Source organism: Pleurodeles waltl, chromosome 10, assembly GCF_031143425.1.
Source record: "Pleurodeles waltl isolate 20211129_DDA chromosome 10, aPleWal1.hap1.20221129, whole genome shotgun sequence".
In the NCBI taxonomy this organism is placed as follows: Eukaryota; Metazoa; Chordata; class Amphibia; order Caudata; family Salamandridae; genus Pleurodeles; species Pleurodeles waltl.
Genome location: NC_090449.1, coordinates 35591859 through 35609778, shown reverse-complemented (window position 1 = coordinate 35609778; position 17920 = coordinate 35591859). Strand labels below are relative to the sequence as shown.

At 47.6% G+C, this 17920-nt stretch overlaps 1 protein-coding gene across 1 annotated transcript in view; it reads left to right on the top strand.

Moving 5' to 3' along the window:
• LOC138261000 (caM kinase-like vesicle-associated protein) overlaps positions 1 to 17920 on the top strand; it is a 414930-nt gene that overhangs the window by 91180 nt on the left and 305830 nt on the right. The gene's annotated exons all lie outside the window — the stretch shown is intronic.

The window sequence follows — 17920 nt, the reverse complement described above, 5'->3', positions numbered from 1 at the left end:
TAGCAACGCAAACCACTAAAACTATAATCTGTAATGGGCTAATTGCATACATTAGTCAGCATAACAAGGTCTCAAATTGCATCGTGCATCAAATGACTCCTCATCTAACCTCAAATTAGCATCAGCATGTGGGTCTTCATGCAAAAACAATTTAGCAACATTGATTTGGAAAACTCCTAACTAGGGCTCTTATCAAAAATCAGCAGTTGGTTACCTAAAAAGAAACACAATGCAATTGTACATTTTCCTTTCATATTTACCAAATTCAATCAGCATTCAAGGAAGTCTTCGTCTCACAGGTACCGTTTTCGATCAGCATGAGACGGGGCAAAGGGGTAGGGTGGACGGGGCAATTGCCTCACAGCGGCAAGATAAAAGGACAAAACTACTACTTCATGCAAAGGGGCAAATCAAAGTTAAAGTCTCTAGGGCGAGAATTACTTAAAGTCTTTAGAAGATAGCAAAATGAAGAGGTCGGCAAGATGGGCCATAATGGCTGCAATGTCCGCAAAATGGCAAAATGGCTGCTTTCTTCTTGTGCACCGGGTTTAAATAAACAACAGTTCAAATCCAGTAGGGTCTTCCATTGGAGGGTTCATAGGTTGGCTTCAAATTGTCCAATCAAAACAACTATTCACAAGCTTCTACCTAGGCATACATTATCCTTGGAGTCGGGAACGTAAGTTGCAACATATTTTACCAATTAACTCACTTTCAGAGCTTCCAGTGTCCGCACCTGCAGATTGACCTTGGAGCAAAGAAGAAGATGCCAGGCTGGCACGAAACCTTAAAGATAAGCATGTGAACCGATCTCACTGGAAAAGTACAGCTTCAAGCAAGAATACACGTTTATTAGCACATCGGAAAAACACGAGCATCTAAACCGTGAGACAAGGCAGCTAGGCCGATGCCTCCACTAAAGTTATGCTAAGTTAAAACATTTCAAACAAGCAAATCATGGCACACGTTTACGATTATGTCAGATTAGTACAATTCTAATACATCACGTTATATAAAGCACGCTTATAAATGTTGGCGAACTACTCTGAGGGCACATTTGTCCCCGTACAATCTTTATTAGTTCGGTTAAAGTCACACTTGATTATTGCGGCACTACGTTTATGCGCTAATAAATGTAAAACCTTCATTTCTGCGTCATCACGCTTCGCCATCCCAGGATGCGAGGGCCAGTCTCCTTTGCCAGTCGCCCTGCTGCCTACTTAAATAACTTAAATACCCTGCTGTGACCGACATACTGCTGACCCCTGGGCTACAATGCGCCTTGGGGCTTCAACAAAAGGAATGAAAGCGCTATAGAAATGAAATAGTGCAGGACATGCCCAGAAACACGAACCGCAGCAGCTGCCCATTGCGAGATATTTTGTGCGTCCTGTGTCTCACAGACCAGCAGCGGACCTGATGGCCACCTGCCTCTGACTTGCCTTTTCCAAAGCATCCCCAGACCTCCAGAGGGACCTGCGCCTCCCCGCGCCCACCACTGCCCTCCCCAGCCCCTCGGAGCATCTCTGATGCTGCACTCGAGGCCTCCTTCCCGGATGCTGCTGAACCCCAACTCAGATGAATTTATAATTTATTTACAGTCCCTTAGGAGACAGAGCAAGCTTCGGGCAGGCTTTATAATACCATCCCTCCCCCTCCTGTTGAATATTTCAACACACCACTTCTGCGCGCGCAGTTTCATAGGCCCCACCCGCTTTTTTAACATTCCCCAGTGAAGGAGCCGAATTTCTGCGCCTCTTCTAGCCTCTTGTGAAGCATTTTGCAGCTCGTTTCCTTGCTGGCGGCTCTTCCACAGACGAGCAGGCCGAGCATGTCTGTGAGCTTCACACTGGTGTTCTTTCAGTCCTTGTACCTGGGCTCGTGTGCGCACAAACACAGGGCTCAATTCACAGGGGTGAACTTAGACATTGGGTCTAAACTTAGACCAAAAGTCTAAGTTTACGACTTTGGATATTCACAAAGGGCATTTACGAGTACTATCTTTAGCTCTGCACCCAGGGCAGATATTCCACTCCGGGTGCAGAGAGTAGTCTCCACACCCAGGCGTATCTCCGCCCCTGAATACAGAGAGTACATTCCGGGTGCGGAAAGTACATCCCGCACCCAGAGTGGATCTCCACCCAAGTACGGGCGTAAAGATGCTACTCGTAAATGCCCTTTGTGAATACCGAAAGTCGTAAACGTAGACTTTTTGTCTAAAGACTAAGTTTACCTTTGTGAATCGGGCCCCTAGTGTTCCTGCTACACCATGGCTGATTTGTGTTAAATACCATGGGCCAAACTCCCACAGAGCTTTTAATATGAACAGTTGAGGCTTTTCTTAGGGCTGTATTTGGATTGCAGTCAATGAAAATCTGATGAGGTCTTCTGAATTTAAAGTCTGCTATAATCATACTCTCTTGCAGCATTCTGGGGAATAACTTGTGGATTTTGATGCTTACCGCTATAAAATCTGCATAAAACACTGGGCCTTTTCCTCCTGTTAAACTCTAGCTGGTTTGAGTGCCCGAAATTTAATTAAGGGTGCGGTATTTAACACATCTGAGAATTACCCTGTGAGATAAACATTGGTCTATTTGTAAAGGCGGTCCTCGCACAAACAATTAAAGGCAATGAGTCCCTTAAATATGAATCCCTCATGAATATCTGGGCCTGGATCACCAAGCATCTCCTAAGCAATGATTAGCATTACTCCTGCCATGGGCTTTCATTCCTCGTGGGCCGTATAGTTGTGATCCGTGCTCAAATACTTTATTGTACACGGTTTGGAATTACGAGTCATGCGGAAAACACTCCCATGCAATTTTCCCATTAAAAATCTGGGAAGGTCAAACTTTCCAAAATATGCCAGATGAAAAGATACTTCAAATGCAGAATTGTTTGCTGAATACACCAAATACAGCAATGTCATTCTTCATTTTGCAAGGAAAACTGACAATGTGGGTGTTTACTGAACCTGGTAAACATAGCAACCTGCGGTAATGGTGTTTACCAAGTGTGGTAAAAACCTCACCCTTTCTGGCCCCCTTATATTCAACGATTTTGATGTGAAACTGCTCTGGAATACTCAATAACTGTCTTTGAGTAGTTGTGTCTTACTCCTACCTTGGGTGGGCCTTACTTATGCATTTGCAGGAGTAATGATACTTAAAAATGTGTCATGATTCACAAAGCTTTTCTCTGTGACCCATGGCTATTCCTGAAAATTTGTGAGTGTGTCATGCTTAATTAAGCTAGAGTAGGACACAACCACTCACAGCAAAACAAACCTTGATACTCATGAGTCTTCAGACCTTATTTACAGTTATAGGGATTGGATACTCTATCGCGTAATTGGTGGATGCCCCGCCTGCTGAATTACAAGTGGATTATAAACTATGGAACACGCAATATGGCAGACGAGTTACCTGCCAATTTTGTAAGCATATCCCATCTGCCAATATTAGATATTAAATAAAGAAAAACATGTTAGTGGGTCTGAGTATTTTTTGAATTATAAAATAAAAAATAATATTTAGAAATATAATTAATCTATTGAAGTTATTTGCTACACATCCAATTTGAGGATTTAGGGCCTCATTAGGAGTTTGGCAGAGGGGATTACTCCATCATAAACATGACGGATATCCCTGCCGTCGTATTACAAGTTTCATAGGATATAATGGAACTTGTAATACAGCAGACGGGTTATCTGTCACGTTTATGATGGAGTAATAATCCCCTCTGTGTGACGGATATCCCGTCTGCCATATTACAAGTTCCATAGGATATAATGGAACTTGTAATACAGCGGATGGGATATCTGTCACGTTTGTGATGGAATAATTCCTTCCGCCAAACTCGTAATGAGGGCCCATATGTGCTGTAAAATGTTATTATTCACAAATTAATAATGACTATTTTAATCTAATTTACAGTTACATTGTATGGTCAAGTATTGTTATTTACTTTTTAAAAAAATATATAAACTTTATTTAGTTTTCCTTTACTTTCTCATAGGGAGACCGTCATCTCTGTGACAGCGGTTTCTGCCCCGGTCACAGACATGTCTGCCAACAAGATAGGATGTAAAATATGGTTGTAAAGTTACTTGTAGGAACTTTAAAGTCATAAATACAACCAGAGTCTCCCCCACCTCATTTGAAGGGATGGAGACTCGTAAGACTACTCCTAGGTGTACGTTTCTACTAGGAAATGGTGAGTAGCAAAAAGTAGAGATCTATGCTGTGCGTTGTTCACGATGGGCATGCGCAAGTTTTAACGCATGATATATTTACGCATGCATGGTCACTACATACAAATAACCACATGCAGAATTTACCCGTGCATCGCAATGAGGGCACTTGTATTTTCTTTGCAGTAAAAGCCTTTCTGCATGCATTTAGCTGACACCACCATTACCTAAATGATCCCCTGAGGGTTTAATTGTGTTTTTATGGTGTTTGGTTGTTGAAGGAGCCCTTTCATCCATTTTTTGCTCTCAGTTGAGCCATTCATTATTCATGTTAATTCTCTATATATGTCTAAACTGTCACCACAGATGTGCTGTTAAGTACTTCACTCCTTTAGAGGCACGAAGTGTCGCTATAAATATAAAACATAATGGAAGAGCGAATCTATAAACTATAAGGATGCCTCATGGGAGTGGATGGGCTAGCGGCAGATAGCAGAGAAAATCGAGGAAAAATTGGGAGGGGAGTAAGATGGAGACAGTCAAGGAAGACCAGACTAGGGGGATAGGAATGAGATGGGGGACAAAGGTGGGATGGGAATATGGTAACGATAACGGATAGGGGCTGGTGGGAGAGAGTCAAGACACTCGAAGAGTAACAGGCTAGGGGGCTAGGGTTGAGGTGAAGCAGCGGTGGAGTACGGGATAAGGTAGAGACAATAACACAAGGGCAGGCTAGGGAGATAAGCTTGAAATGAATGAATGACAGGATGGGGGCAAAGCAAAGACAAGAGGAGCTTGAAGTTTCATGAAATCACGCCTCTTTAAAAGACTGCTTTGCTATTGAATCAGTAAGTCGAGTGACAACAAAATGCTTATCTATGCATATTGACGAGTATTCTCAGGCAAAGCCATTTGATTCCTGTCCCCGAATCATTCAAGATCTTACATCATTTGTATACCCTGAAATTAGTAGGGGTGGGTGAAGAATTCTGCTCTGCCGGTGGATTTTGCAGAGGTTCCCCACTCTGCGCGGAGTGCAAACTTCCAAAAAACTCCACGAAGTGATGCGGAGCAGAGGAGCAGAATTTTTTCTCTCGCTTGCCAATGTTAAATTGGAGAGTGTGAGTGAAATTGATAAGTTAGTGAGCGAGATTTCTGAACGCAAGCGGTCGCAGTAGGCCGCAACCGCTCGCGATAAGAAAGCTGCTGCTCACATTGAGGAAGCTGCCACTAAAGTAGAAAATCTACTCGAGCGGCAGAAAGAAGTAAGCGCCCTCTGCGTGATGCAGTTTGTGCTGATTCTACAATGCTGGTGAAACTCGTGGCGCTGAAAATCAGCGCAAATAGCGCAACTTACTCAAACTCCGCTGCTTACAGAACTCCACTTAGAGCGGCAGAGTTTTTTTGGCACAGAGTTCGCATAGCAGAACTCTGCAAAATTTGCCCAGGCCTAGAAATTAATGTTAAACTGAGCACAGGCTCTAGAAGTAACAGCGCAGGGGCACTGCAGCACCCCCAAAATAATCATGCTGGAGTTCAGAAGCTGAACAAGCAAAAAGGATGCCTTTAAATGTTGGCTAAATTTGGTCACATCTGCCTTTGTTCAAAGACAGTGTTCAGAAGATGGTTTTCATGTTTGGTACATATACCTCTAACCAGAAATCTGGGCAGAAGTTGGTCCTCATGGTTGGTACATAGGCCTCTGAGCAGAGCGTTGCATTAAAGATAGTTCTCCTGGTTGGTACATAGGCCTCTGAGCAGAGCGTTGCATTGAAGATAGTCCTCCTGGTTGGTACACTGGCCTCTGAGCAGAGTTTTGCATTGAATATTGACTTCATGGTTGGTAAACAGGGCTTTGAACAAAGTGTTACAGCTGACAATGTGTGCTACCACCGCTGTGTGAAAGATGGTCTTCATGCTTGTACGCAGGCATTCACTAGAGTGTTGATCTAAAGATGGTCTGCATGGTTGGTATATAGGCCAGTGGGAATCTGGGTTACTGTTAAAGGGAGTGAAACCCTACCCAAGCAGCAACAATCATTTTTTTCATGGTGAATCCAAGCAAACTCCAAATTAATCTGTGCTCCGCCCTCTGGTAGCTTGGCACAAAAGCAGTCAAAATGACCTTAGAGGCAATGTATAAAGTATTTATACTGCACTTCAAACAGTAATGAAGTGGAACCAAAATGTAAGAAAAATCCCACACCAGTTTAGAATAATAGAGTATGATGTATTACATTATTTGACACCAAAATGACATGACAAAATTCTAATCAATAGGACCGGAGATGTGCAATTTGAAAGGGTTAGGTAAAAATAAAGCTTAAAAGCACAAAGTGTCAACTGTGGTTATCTGGTCATGCTGGAACGGGATAAATTAACACGTTCAGGCCAACCGCAATGGAGCATGGGCTCGATACAGGCACCAAGTTAGTCCCGCTGAGAAATACACTCTAAATCCTTGTTGTGGAGTTTTGCACCATGCAGCAGCAATCCAGAGGAGCGATGCAAAGTCTGCGTCGAGGATGCTTTGGGCAGCGACGATTCTGATAAGCTGTGAGAGCTGCAATGTAGGCTTTCATTGAAACTGCATCACACTGCATTTGTTTTGATGAGGACCTGTGAGGTCCATGTCGAGAAGGCTTTGTGCAGCATTAGTTCAGATGAGCTATGAGGGCTGGGATGCGGGCTTGTGTCAGGTTTTTGTCACTCTGTCTCAGTTCAAATAAGGCACTGAAAGGGCTGTATTGGGTTTGCATCACACTGCGTCAGTTCTGGTAGAAACAGCAGATGGGCTGGCAGAGCACTTTTAGCCTCACTTCTAAGAGTCCAGGACTGAAGAAGCACCACTTGAGGACCTAGAACTCACAGCAGGGAGAGTCTACATTCAGGGGTCAAGATAGTTGGAGACTTTTCTGTCCCTGAGGATCTGACCAGGAGGCCAGCTAACTAGTCCTTTGAGTCACTCTGGTGGTCCTGGGTTTAAGATGCAGGTCTAGTCCTTCTTATTCAGGCAGCGGGCAGCAGGGCAGTAGAGCATCTGGCCAGCAGGGCAGTCCTTCTTGCAGCAGAACCCACAGCAGTCCCCCTTCTGACTCTTCAAAAGGTCTCGAAGTGTGCTGAAGAATTGGGTCTGAGGGTTCAGTATTTATACCTGGAGTCCACTTTGAAATGGGAGAAGCTTCTAAGGTCCTGCCCCTACAGAGGTCTCTGGAATGTCCTGCCTTCCTGCCCTGATCCTAGCTTGTCTAGGGACACAAAGGTGAGTGTGAAACCCTCTGTGGGCGTGCTGAGGCAGAGTCTTTGTAATGGGTAAGTGTGGTGGGTGATCCTGACAGAGAAGGACTATACTGACTATACTTATCCCCCCTTTGTCTCATTGTCTGAGAGTAATACACAAAACACAACTGCCATCTACACCTAGTCATGTGATCCAGGATACAGGCGCCAAATGGTTAGGACAAGAAAATGCCAACTATCTAAAAGTCGCATTTTCAGAATTGTGACCTAAAATCCAACTTTACCATTAAAGAGAGTTTTACATTTCAGTTCTTTAAAGACCACACTCTACTTTCCTAACTGCTCCCAATTAAAAATTATGAGTTATTAAATGTAATAAGATACCCCAATTGAATCCTAGCGGAGTGGCAGGCTGTTCACTACCAGGAAATGTAAAAGTTCAAAGTAGGTGTCTAGCATTTTAAATACACTGCACCCTGCCCCATGGGCTGTTTGGAGCCTACCCTTGGGGTGACTTACAAGTATTAAAAAGTAAGGTTTGGGCCTGCCAAAAGGTTTGTTTTGCCAGGTAGAAATGAGAGTTTACTATTGCACACACAGGCTGCAATGGCACGCCTGAGACATGTTTAAAGGGCTGTACAAGTGGATGGCACAATGAGTGCTGCAGGTCTAACAGTGGCATTTAATTTACAGGCCAGAGATTCATGTAGTACCACTTTACTAGGCACTTACAAGTAAATTAAATGTGCCAATTGGGTGCAAGCCAATTTCCACACGATTAAAGGAGAGCTCACATGCACTTTAGCACTGGTTAGCAGTGGTAAAGTGTGCAGAATCCTAAGGCCAACAAAAACAAATTCAGCAAAAACTGTAGGGGTAAGCCAAAACGTTTGAGGGAAGACCACCCTAACTCTGACAGGTTAACAAAACCTGCGAACAGAGTGTGCCTGCTGACAATGTGCCCAAACAGCTGTGTTTGCTCAGTGGTGAGGAAGTTTACCACAGGGAGGTTTGGCTTGAAATTTTTAAATGAGGCTCAGCAGGCCTCAAGCCATTTGTGACTGCTTAACTCCCTGTCTGATCAAAGGCCAAAGTACAAGTGGGCCAAAGTCACTGCTTTCATTGCGTGCCCACTCTGAAGGAGATGTAGTGAGAACAAAGAGCGAAAAATCTGTTTATGTAGGTGTGTATGCATCTGTGGCCATTGATATTGTAAAAGAAGTTTGATCTGTTCACATCAAACAGAGACACAGTGAAAAGACAGAGAGAAGCTGAAAGAAGTACGTGAGGAAAACACTTCTGGGGAGTCTTCACTATTTCTGCAAAGAAGTGTGTAAGCGGGTGTTCCTGCATTTATGTGTACATGCATCTCTGCATGTACTTTTGTGCATGTGTCTGTATGTATGTGTGCATCTGCACATGTCTGTGCATGTGTAGGTGTTTGTGTGCGTACATGTGCATGCATGTAGTGTGTGTATGTGTTTTTCTGTGCATGTGCCGCTGTGATGTGCACATGTGTGTTTGCTTTTGCATGTGTGTGTCTGCCCATGTGTGTGTGTGTGTGGCTCTGGTGTGCACATGTGTGCATGCTTCTGAATGTGGGTGTGTGCATGCATGTGTTTATAGATGGCATAATTTACAATGACAAACTATCACTTATCAGAGGCAAAAGTCAATTTGTCAGCATAGGATTTTTCTCACTGCTTAAGGATGTTTGTAACACATCAAGTGCTGCAGAAGCCAGAAAAGGTTGCGGAAACAAATAAGGCCTGATTTAAAAAATCTGCACTCAATTTTCACCTCCTTCACTCTGGCAACATATGCCTTTAGCACACTACGGTGAGCTGCCCTATTTGGATGTGGCATTCAAGCCCTGTGTCACTACATTGTGTAGAAGGCAGTACCTTCTGACCCAGAGGAGAGGACACATGCTTTTTATTCTGAACATAGGGCTTCTCTGAGGAGCTGAAGGTTATTTCCAGGCTCTTACACTATGTGCCTGATTCACATGTACATGCATAGGGCACATGTGTGTGTTATAGCATGCAGTACTACCATGCTCTGACTGCGAACAAATCCTATTGCAATACTCTGAAAGCATAACTGTCCCAGGGCCAAAGTAATAGTACCATAATACCTTTACCAGTACCGAAACCCTCCTTCCAAAATCTAAAACTTTAGAAACCAAAACATGATGACTTTAGCACTTATGTATTCTTTTTCAATATATTAACCATTGAATTAGTTCAAATAATTACAGGTATCATCTGAGTTTGGCAGTTCTGGAGAGCAGCAGGTGAAATCTCTAAACCAAGCACTGCCTCAAATTCACTCGACAGTGTCACCCCAGAGGTCTGTGCTTCAATGCAGTTGATGATTGAAAGCTGGGCCTTTTTATTCCCTGCAATGTTCAACTGGAACATTATATCAAAAGAGATATAGGCAGCTTTTGACAACCTGTCAGCCATCTTGAAACTGGTTCAAGGATGATTCCACTGCACCATCAAAGGGACAATGTAGAATTTTGTCTCCATACAGACCACTTTGTGATACTGCCCATCTGTATGTACCCTGCATTTATGCTTGATGCACACTTGTTTGCCTAGAGTGTTGGCGCCCATGGATCATTGGATACCAAGGGGCACTCCTCAGCATCTGCAGTGCAGGCAGTGGTGGTAAAGTAATGCGGCGAACCATAGCGAAATTGTCAACTCGGTTGTCAGTCTGTCAGTGATGGCAGTGGAACCGCCAAGGCATCCTGCTAAAGAGCTGACTATACTGTCAATGATGGCAGTGGAATCACCAAGGCATCCTGCTAAAGAGTCGACAATACGATCAATGATGGCAGTGGAACCGCCAAGGCATACTGCTAAAGAGTCGACAATACGATCAATGATGGCAGTGGAATCGCCAAGGCATCCTGCTAAAGAGTCGACAATACGATCAATGATGGCAGTGGAACCGCCAAGGCATCCTGCTAAAGAGTCGACAATACGATCAATGATGGCAGTGGAACCGCCAAGGCATCCTGCTAAAGAGTCGACAATACGATCAATGATGGCAGTGGAACCGCCAAGGCATCCTGCTAAAGAGTCGACAATACGATCAATGATGGCAGTGGAATCACCAAGGCATCCTACTAAAGAGTCGACAATACGATCAATGATGGCAGTGGAATCACCAAGCATCCTGCTAAAGAGTCGACAATACGATCAATGATGGCAGTGGAACCGCCAAGGCATCCTACTAAAGAGTCAACTATACAGTCATTAGGATGGAGCCACCATCATAGGTGAAGAAAACTGCATCACCTGTAGTTGTACCAGAAAGGACAAGATACCCACTGTTGTAACTCTGACACTGGATCAATGGTCACAACGAATTGACTGACCAAATATAGTATTTGCTTGAACGAGATTGTTTAAATAAATGTAATGCTTTACATTGAGGAATTAACTTTTCTTCTTATGTTAACATACTATTTGGTGGACATTTTTTCTAATCAAATGATGTATGTTTTGGATCAATCGTCATAACGAATGGACTGAACAATTAGAGTATTTGGTTGAACGAGATAATCTTAATAAATGTAATGCTTCACATTGAGGATCATATGGTATAGGATCAAATAATATGTTCTAATTCAAACAAAGTTTACGGGTGTTCATAACTATTATGAGAATACTAAACAAAGTTATTAGGACATTTATAATTGGTATTGATGATTTACTGTTTCAAGGAGGTTTCTGAATTGAATTCTGATATGACTGGACAAATGTTTGTGTAACTAACAATCGTTGACATATGTGTGCCTCACTTGCTATTATTCAGCAGAATACTGGTCCTTTTTTAGGCTCCAGGTTACACACATTGACAACAGGTGTATAGGTAGTGTTAGTAGCACTGTATGTATATCATACTTTGTGAAACTGTAGGGATGTGCATCTAAGGTAGTCATTGTTGCCATGTGGATTATCACCAGGCCCAGGAGGCCAGGCCGAGGCTTGCAGAGCTCTGAGAGGGTGGGCGCCATTGTTACTGTACCACCTGTGAGCAGGCTAAGGAGTGCAGGTCGAGGCTTGCAGAGCTCAGACAGGGTGGGCGCCATTGTTACTCTCCCGCCTGTGAGCAGGCTTGGGAGCACAGGCCGAGGCTTGCAGAGCTCTAACAGGGTGGGTGCCATTGTTACTCTCCCGCCTGTGAGCAGGCCCAGGAGGCCAGGCTGAGGCTTGCAGAGCTCTTAGAGGGTGGGCGCCATTGTTAATGTCCCATCTGTAAGCAGGCTGGGGAGTGCAGGCCGAGGCTTGCAGAGCTCTGAGAGGGTGAGCGCCATTGTTACTGTCCCACCTGTGAGTAGGCTCAGGAGATCAGGCCGAGGCTTGCAGAGCTCTGAGAGGGTGGGCGCCATTGTTACTGTACCACCTGTGAGCAGGCTAAGGAGTGCAGGTCGGGGCTTGCAGAGCTCTGACAGGGTGGGCGCCATTGTTGCTCGACCTCCTGTGAGCAGGACCAGGAGGCCAGGCCGAGGCTTGCAGAGCTCTTACAGGATGGGCTCCATTGTTACTGTACCACCTGTGAGCGGGCCCAGGAGGCCAGGGCGAGGCTTGCAGAGCTCTGACAGGGTGGGCTCCATTGTTAATGTCCCATCTGTAAGCAGGCTGGGGAGTGCAGGCCAAGGCTTGCAGAGCTCTTACAGGGTGGGTGCCATTGCTACTGTCCAGCCTGTGAGCAGGTCCAGGAGTCCAGGCCAAAGCTTGCAGAGCTCTGACAGGGTGGGTGCCATTGTTACTCTCCCACCTGTGAGCAGGCCCAGGAGGCCAGACTGAAGCTTGAAGAGCTCTGAAAGGGTGGGTGCCATTTTCACTGTCCCACCTGTGAGCAGGCCCAGGAGGCCAGGCTGAGGCTTGCAGAGCCCTTAGAGGGTGGGCACCATCGCTACTGTCCCGTCTATGAGCAGGCTCAGGAGGCTAGACTGAGGCTTGCAAAGCTCTGAGACGGTGGGCTCCATTGTTACTGTCCCGCCTGTGAGCAAGTCCAGGAGTCCAGGCCAAATCTAGCAGAGCTCTGAGACGGTGGGCGCCATTGTTACTGTCCCGCCTGTGAGCAGATCCAGGAGTCCAGGCCAAATCTTCCTGAGCTCTGACAGGGTGGGCGCCATTGTTACTGTCCCACCTGTGAGCAGGCTAAGAAGTGCAGGCCAGGGCTTGCAGAGCTCAGACAGGGTGGGCGCCATTGTTACTCTCCCGCCTGTGAGCAGGCCCAGGAGGCCAGGCTGAGGCTTGAAGAGCTCTGAGTGGGTGGGCGCCATTGTCACTGTCCCGACTGTGAGCAGGCCCAGGAGGCCAGGCTGAGGCTTGCAGAGCTCTTAGAGGGTGGGCGCCATTGTTACTGTCCCGCCTGTGAGCAGGTCCAGGAGTCCAGGCCAAATCTTTCTGAGCTCTGACAGGGTGGGCGCCATTGTTACTGTCCCACCTGTGAGCAGGCTAAGAAGTGCAGGCCAGGGCTTGCAGAGCTCAGACAGGGTGGGCACCATTGTTACTCTCCCGCCTGTGAGCAGGCCCAGGAGGCCAGGCTGAGGCTTGAAGAGCTCTGAGTGGGTGGGCGCCATTGTCACTGTCCCGACTGTGAGCAGGCCCAGGAGGCCAGGCTGAGGCTTGCAGAGCTCTTAGAGGGTGGGCGCCATTGTCACTGTCCCGCCTGTGAGCAGGCCCAGGAGGCCAGGCCGAGGCTTGCAGAGCTCTTAGAGGGTGGGCGCCATTGTTTCTGTCCCACCTGTGAGCAGGCTAAAGAGTGCAAGTCAGGGCTTGCAGAGCTCTGACAGGGTGGGTGCCATTGTTACTCGACCGCCTGTGAGCAGGACCTGGAGGCCAGGCTGAGGCTTGCAGAGCTCTTACAGGATGGGCTCCATTGTTACTGTACCACCTGTGAGCGGGCCCAGGAGGCCAGGCCGAGGCTTGCAGAGCTCTGACAGGGTGGGCACCATTGTTACTCTCCCGCCTGTGAGCAGGCCCAGGAAGCCAGGCTGAGGCTTGAAGAGCTCTGAGAGGGTGGGCGCCATTGTCACTGCCCCGCCTGTGAGCAGGCCGAGGAGGTGAGGCTGAGGCTTGCTGAGCTCTGAGAGGGTGGGCGCCATTGTTACTGTCCTGCCTATGAGCAGGCCCAGGAGGCCAGGCCGAGGCTTGCTGAGCTCGGAGAGGGTGGGCACTATTGTTACTGTTCCGCCTATGAGCAGGCCCATGAGGCCAGGCCGAGGCTTGTAGTACTCTGAGAGGGTGGGCACCATTGTTACTGTCCCACCAGTGAGCGGGCCCAGGAGGCCAGGCTGCGGCTTGCAGAGCTCTGAGAGGGTGGGCGCCATTGTTACTGTCCCACCAGTGAGCAGGCCCAGGAGGCCAGGCTGCGACTTGCAGAGCTCTGAGAGGGTGGGCGCCATTGTTACTGTCCCGCCTGTGAGCAGCCCTAGGAGGCCAGGCCGAGGCTTGCTGAGCTCTGAGAGGGTGGGCGCCATTGTTACTGTCCCGCCTGTGAGCAGGGCCAGGAGGACAGGCCGAGGCTTGCTGAGCTCTGAGAGGGTGGGCGCCATTGTTACTGTCCCGCCTGTGAGCAGGCCCAGGAGGCCAGGCTGATGCTTGAAGAGCTCTGAGAGGGTGGGCGCCATTGTTACTGTCCTGCCTATGAGCAGGCCCAGGAGGCCAGGCTGAGGCTTGCTGAGCTCGGAGAGGGTGGGCGCCATTGTTACTGTCCCGCCTGTGAGCAGGCCCAGGAGGCCAGGCTGAGGCTTGAAGAGCTCTTACAGGATGGGCTCCATTGTTACTGTACCACCTGTGAGCGGGCCCAGGAGGCCAGGCCGAGGCTTGCAGAGCTCTGACAGGGTGGGCTCCATTGTTAATGTCCGGTCTGTAAGCAGGCTGGGGAGTGCAGGCCAAGGGTTGCAGAGCTCTTACAGGGTGGGCGCCAGTGCTACTGTCCAGCCTGTGAGCAGGTCCAGGAGTCCAGGCCAAAGCTTGCAGAGCTCTGACAGGGTGGGCGCCATTGTTACTCTCCCGCCTGTGAGCAGGCCCAGGAGGCCAGGCTGAGGCTTGAAGAGCTCTGAGAGGGTGGGCGCCATTGTTACTCTCCCGCCTGTGAGCAGGCCCAGGAGGCCAGGCCGAGGCTTGAAGAGCTCTGAGAGGGTGGGCGCCATTGTTACTGTCCCGCCTGTGAGCAGGCCCAGGAGGCCAGGCCGAGGCTTGAAGAGCTCTGAGAGGGTGGGCGCCATTGTTACTGTCCCACCTATGAGCAGACCCAGGAGGCCCGGCTGAGGCTTGAAGAGCTCTGAGAGGGTGGGCGCCATTGTTACTGTCCTGCCTATGAGCAGACCCAGGAGGCCAGGCTGAGGCTTGCTGAGCTCGGAGAGGGTGGGCACCATTGTTAGCGTTCCCCGTGCCTCTGCGAGTGTTCGCGCCCCCTCCATCCTGCTCTTCTTTGTACAATCGCGCATTTGTGTTTTCTTTCTACGAAAAGCCTTGAAACGCTCGGAGTGCGGAGGCGGACGCCACAGCAGCTGAAAGGCAGATGTTTTTGTTTGCATTCAGAAGAAGTGTTCGCTCAAAGAGATGGAGAGGATGGTTGGAGGCAGCAGCGATACAAGCCCTCCCCACCCCCCCCCACACACACACGTGTGCCCTCGACCCCAGGGTGAGAGAGGATGGAACGAGAGCTCCTGCCAGCCTTAGACTGCGGCACTGGCAATGTAGGCCTAGACCCAGGGCCTTGGGACTCAATTCATCAAAATGCCAGGTGACGTTTTATAATTGCTCAGAGATTTAGGAGTGAATGCATCATGCCTCAGAAAGTAAACAGAGCACATCCCATCACTATTTACCTTTAGTTCTTGGCATTGCCTTTGAAACCCCTGAGGCCAGGGGTTGCGAGAAGCAAGCCAAGGGCTGCAGCTGCAACCCTGGCGACCCATAAATGACGTCCATGCCCAGGGGACGGGGTGCAGGCGGGCTGGGGTAGTGGCATGGGCGTAGGAAGTGTGGGGGACGCGGGGATGTATCCCCCCCAGATTTTGGAGGGTGGGGGACACGGGGGACGAAGGTGGGGGGGACAAGGGGACACAATAATTTCCCCTCTCACATCTGTCATTCAGAGGGCCATTAGCGCACAAAAGCGCTACTTACGATAGCCCTGTAGAGACAAATCCTCCAAGCTGATGGTAACCAAATGAAGGTGAGTCAGGAGGCCCCCTGCGCCCTCTGCCCTTTTGTCCTGTTCTAAGGGTGCTCATAAGAACAAAGGGCACAGGAGGAGAAAAGAGTTTTGGATGATTACTGTCACCTGCTGCCTTGAAGAGGAGCACTGCAGGATGCTTCAAGAGGAGCTGCAAAACAATGAGGAAGATCTAAAGAGAGAACAGAGTCCCACTCACCGTGATGCCTGCAGGCTAGAAAGGAGACTCTGTGAAACACAATATTTGTATTTACCTAAGATCACACCAGTTGGTGAAACAGTGAAGACGAGACTGAGCCCAGATTTTACATTTTTACACAACAATTTAGCTATTAGAAGGGTATATTTTTCTAACATTTATGTTTAATGTTTTGTTTTCTAGGTAATGAAGTGCTTGATTACAGCGTGGCTAACAGGGAGAAGCCATATTTCATTTTGGGCCGTTATGCCTAGCGTTATTATTTATGTTGTTGTTATCGTTACATACTTCAGCATATTGAAGTATATTATCTTTTCTCTATCTTTTCTTCACTCTACTCTGAAACAATCTACCCTATGCCACTGCACCCTACACCACTTTTCTCCACTCTGTGCCACTCTACGCCACTGCAATCTATGCTGTACCACTCCACACCACTGCAATCTATGCTATTCTACTCTAACCATTGTACCCTACACCCCTGCACTCTGCCAGTGCACTATTCACCACTTTACTCAAAACCAATGCACTCTATCCCACTGCCAATCTACTCTGCACCACAGCACTCTATTCCACTGCTTTCAATGCCACTGTACTCTGCACCACAGCACTCTATGCAACTGCACTCTATGTCACTCTACAATACACCACTGTACTCTGCGACCCTCTAATCTGCAACATTGCACTTTCTGCCACTGAACTCCACGCCACTCTACTCTTCACCACTGCACTCAATGCCACTGTGCTCTGTCCCACTGCACTCTTTTCTGCACCACTGCACTGTAATCTACTCTACACCACTCCACTGTAGGGCACTTCACTCTACTTTAAAATCATCTCCTCTATGCCACTGCAATCTACGCAACTCTACTCTATGCTATGCCAGTCTAATCTATCTTGCACCACACCAATGTACCCTGCACCACTCCAATCTGCTCTGCACCGCTCTATGCTACTGCACTCTACATCACTATGCTCCACTCTGCAACAATCTACTCTTCACCACTATACTGTACTCTGCAGCAATCTACTCTATGCCACGGCACTCTATGCAACTCTAATCTACTCTGCACCTCTGTACTCTAAGCCACTCTTCTCTACTCTGCATCACTGCAGTCTACACCAATGCATTCTATGCCACTCTACTCTACACCACTGCCCTTTATGACACTCTACTCTGCAACACTGCACTCTGCCACTGAACTATACTCCTCTCTACTCTGCACCACAGCACTCTACTCTGCACCACTCAACTATATGCCACTCTACTGCACTCTACACCAGCGTACTATATGCCACTACACTCTATGCCACTCTACTCTGCATCACTGCACTCCACCACTGCACTCTACACTAGTCTACTCTACCTTGCACCACTCCACTGTACCATGCACCGCATCACTCTATGACACAGTACTCTGAACCACTGCAATCTATTCTGTGCTCCCCTCCACTCTTCACCACTCCACGCTACTGCACTGTACACTAAACCAGTGCAGTATTCGCCAATGCACTCTACACCACTTTACTCAAAACCAATGCACTCTATACCACTACACTCTACACCAATCTAGTTTGCACCACTGTACTCTATGCAACTTCACTCTAGACCACCCAACTCCACTCTATGACACTTCACTATGACATTACACTCCATGATATTAGACTCTGACACTCTATTCCATTAAACTCTAACACTTTCTCCACTCTGTAACTCCCTACACAACTCCCTATATGCCACTCCATTCCACTTTACTCCACTGTATGCCACTCTATGCCACTTCAATCTACGATACTCTGCTCAATGCCACTGCACAACCCTCTACGCCACTCCAATATACAACAATGTACTGTGCTCAACAACACTCTACCCAACTTTCTCTATGTTAGTTCACGTTACTTTACTTCACTCTACTCCAGTTCACTCTTCTTTATGCCTTTCCACTCTACGACACTCTGCCACTCCACTCTATGACACTCTAGTACACTGTGACACTACTCCACTCTAATACTACTTTATGGCATTGGGGCTTGATTAGAGATTCAGATCTCCATTGATTGCCTTCTCACTC